Here is a 4,115-nt window from a genome sequence, read left to right on the forward strand (position 1 = left end):
AACACATAATTAAAAATAAAGTAAATCTAAACATCTTTAAAAGGTTTTCCTTCTTGGAGGGTAGGAATAGAGAATAGTGGCAGAGGGACTTCAAGGAGAGGAGGGAGCAGAAACTGTGACCAGGCTGTAAAATTAATTAATTAATTAATTTAAAAAAGTTTTTCCTTCTGCTGGTATATGAAATCAACTATTTATTTCAATAATCATGAATTTCCCAAAAGAATGTATTGTCACAATTTAAAGTTGGATTTTTCACATTATACGCAACATGGAAAGGTTAATGGCTATTTACAGACAATATGGCATAGTTTTTCATGAATCTCTCCCTTTTTCATTTGGTTTTTTGGAACCTTTTTCCATCAGTTTGAAGAGTTCTTTACATGGTCAGAATTCTAACCTTTTATCCGTCATGCAACCTATACATATTTGCTTCCTGATTTTGTTTTCTTTTGTTTTTTGTTTGTTTGTTTGTTTCGGTGTTGCTATTGCTTGCACTAAAAAAAAAAAAAAAAAAAAAAAAAAGATAGTGTTTACTATATATCCCCCAGCTAACTTCAAACTCAAGATCTTCTTGCCTCAGTCTAGGGAGTACTATAACTGTCCATTTTGTTAAATCGCTGATTGTAATGGTGCTTTTATCATGCAAATTTCATAATGATACTAATACTTATTTGCCTTTTCCACTATGTGGACATTTTGACCAAATGGTACAAAGTAAGAGTAGAGCTGTGCAAGGTGGCACAGATTTGTGATTCCAGCACTTGGGAAGCTGAGGCATTCAAGCGTTCAAGGTCAGCTTGTGCTACATAGATAGTTCAAGGCTAGCCTAAGTTCCAGAGAGAAACCCTTTCTCAAAAAAGAAAAAAACTTAAAAGAAAAAATAAAGTTCAAAATAAAATTTAGGGGCTGGATGTGGTGATGCACATCTTTAATCCCATCACTCACAAGGCAGAAGCAGAAGGATCTCTGAGTTCAAGACCAGCTTGGTCTACGGAGTGCATTCCAGGACAGCCAGGGATACTCAGAGAAGAAAAATCCTTGAAAAACCAATAAATAGATAGATTTAGGCCTGGAGAGATGGCTCAGCAGGTAAAGGCACTTGACACCAAACGTGACAACCTGAGTTCCATCCTTGAGACCCACATTGTGGAAAAAGAGAACCAGCTCCTACAGGTTCCCCTCTGACCTCCACATGCATGCTGCCATGTACACACACACACACACACACACACACACACACACACACACACACACACACGTGCATGCAAAATAAATAAATAAACCTAATAATGAAAAGCAAACTTTGCATAAACTCAGACAGTGGTACTAAATATATTGGTATTCACTGCATTCATCACTCCACACTTTCAGAGGAAGTGAGACCTTACTGAAATAGCAAAATCAATTTTTATCAAATTTCAATCATTGAGCATGTTTACAAATTATTTTCTGTGTGACAAAACAAGAGGCATGCATGGAATATGTGTCAGATACCCACATACAACGACTGTCTCACTGGAAAGGAGTTGTTTGGATTGCAAGTTGAAATTGGCACTTTAAAAAAATCTTATAATTTAATTTTTATTTAATGTATATGGGTGTTTTGTCTACATGTATTCTGTGCACCACTTGCATACCTGGTGCCCTCAGAGGCCAGAAGAAGGCATCAGATTCCCTAGAACTGGAGTTAGAAACAGTTGTGAGCTGCCATGTGGGTGCTGGGAATCAAACCTGGGTCCTCTGGAACAGCAGCCAGTGCTCAACTACAGCGCCATCTCTCCAGTCCCCTATTTTTGTTTTTAATTTATATATAATAACCATGCATATTAAGTACCTTTTCATGGAACACTTTTTTGTTATTTTTTGAGATAGGGTTTCTCTATATAACAGCTCTGGCTAGAACTCACTCTGTAGACCAGGCTGGCCTCAAACTCACAGAGATCCGCCTGCCTCTGCCTCCTGAGTGCTGGGATTAGAGGCGTGAGCCACCACTGACCAGCTGGAACACTATTTTTTATTTCTTTCCCCCTTTAAATGGTTGTTTATCGGCAGTGGGCTGGAAGGGATGGCAGAATTAGCATTCACAGACAACACCACACACCAGTCACCAGGGCAGCATAAGAATGATGGGAAAGAGCCTGAAGGCCCACTCTTCAATAGCAAGTGGGTAGGCAGGGGGCCTGGAGTGTCAATGGGGCAGCCTTAGGTCACCTCTGCTTAGTAGGCATGGTTAGAGATGAAGAGAGATTCACTGGCTGTGGCTCCAGACTGACCACTTGGGGTATACGTTCCTTGACAAACAAGGCTGTTGGCCAGAGCTCACTTGATATTCTCCTCCTGGACAGCCTTCAGATTCTCTTTCTTCCCACCCCAGTCCTTCAGAGCAGAGGCCTACAAGGCTTGGCCATAAGAGAAAGTCAAGGCCCATGGCTTCAGCAACAGGCATTTGTTGATAGCATTGAGGTTGATGGACATCTCTTCCTCACTCTGCCCAACAGACAGGAAAGTGAACCCAGAGACAGCAGGGGTCACTGTGAGACGAAGTGCTGGGACAGTTGCCATGGCAATTTTCTCATTGGAATATTTCTGGGTACAGGCATAGCCTGGGGTGACCATGTTGGGCTTCAGCAATGTGCCTTCCAGATAGATATGGTGGTCACTCAGAGCCTTGTAGACAGCAGCCAGTACTGTTGTGGCCGTGTCGTGAGATCCCTGAGCAAGACCACCACAGAGCAGATATCTGATGCAAAACACACAAGGATTTATTGATAACAAGCAAGCCCAGGCGTGGTCTGTGTCTAACATCCGATGCAGCAGGTGGAGGAGGATGGCCCAGAGCTCTCAGGGTAAGGGTTTTTTAAAGGGAAAAACCTCAAGCAGGGTGGTACAAGCCTTGGCATCATATGATTGGGTGAGGGTGTGTAACCTTTGAATTTACGGGTTGGACGTTGCAGGTACCATTTTGGTGCAATCCTGGACAAGTCCCAGGCTCTGTCCTTGAGCTGCCATGGAGGCTGGCTGGCTTCACATGTTCACATTGACCGATGCACATAGCTCTAAGTTGGTGAGGGGTCCCAGACACTAAACAACTGGCTGAACCTCAAGCAGTCAGAGTACGAGCAGAAAGGGAGCTACTGCAAGGACTGTGTCTTTTGTTCATGACTCTCCCAGAAACTGCTTGCTCAAGTCTCAGGAAACTGAAATTGAGGCCTGATCTCTGAGAGAAGACTGACAGCCTGTTATGGCGTCTGCTTGGTCCTTTCAGTACCTTCTCAGTTACATAATGACAGCGCTTTAAGTCATGGTCCCCAACAGGGAGGATTTCAGGCTCCGCAATGAGTGCAATGCCATTCTGCTGGCAGATGCTGGCATATTGGACCAGGACATTGGTATTTTCTTTAGCGCACAACACCACTTAGCAAAGTCAGCTCCATCCTTCTTATACTGGGCGCAGCGTTCAGACAGCCTATCCAGCCCTTGGGTGGTGGTCTCGCCATTGGTTCCAGCAGAGGCACCACACCTTTATCTACCCTGATGCCCACAACACCGCCCTTGGACTTGATAACTTGGGGGAAGGGACGTTCATCATCTGCCTTCTGGTAGAGTGTTTCATGGAAGAGGATCACCCCCCAATGCAGGGATTCACATGATCATCAGCAGTCAGCAGCAGCGGGCAGTGGAAGTGCCTGTTCTCTTCTGTGTTCTCAGTGCCAATGGACTGCAGCTGCTTGGCAATGCTTCCGGTGGACTCATCTGCAACCAGGATGCCCTTACCTGGAGCCACAATTCTATAAGCGATGTCAGAGAGCTGCTCCTTCTGCTCAGGGTCAGTGCTGGGTATGGCTAGGGCATGACGCCAGTGGTAGCCCGTTCCCGGCACAGGAGGGGGTGGATCTGCCAGGTATAGACGTGGATAAGCGAAAGGACTGAGGAGCAAACGCAGCTAGAGTCACCAGAATCTCATTCTGTGGTGCGTTCCAAAAGAACTCAGCCTATTCAGCTGAGGGGGTGGGAGGGGCTTTTTATGCCATTTTAATTAAGTTAACTTTATTCTTATATAAGGGAGAGTTGGCATTTTTATTAGGAGTGTTTCAATATCTAAATAAATTGAGTTT

General features: G+C 44.3%; 1 pseudogene; it reads right to left on the bottom strand.

The window, feature by feature from the left end:
- Positions 1-2,053: 2,053 nt before the first annotated feature.
- LOC131900168 (fructose-bisphosphate aldolase A-like) lies at positions 2,054-3,870 on the bottom strand (annotated as a pseudogene).
- Positions 3,871-4,115: the final 245 nt, after the last annotated feature.

The sequence above is a fragment of the Peromyscus eremicus genome, chromosome X, assembly GCF_949786415.1.
Source record: "Peromyscus eremicus chromosome X, PerEre_H2_v1, whole genome shotgun sequence".
Taxonomy (NCBI): Eukaryota; Metazoa; Chordata; class Mammalia; order Rodentia; family Cricetidae; genus Peromyscus; species Peromyscus eremicus.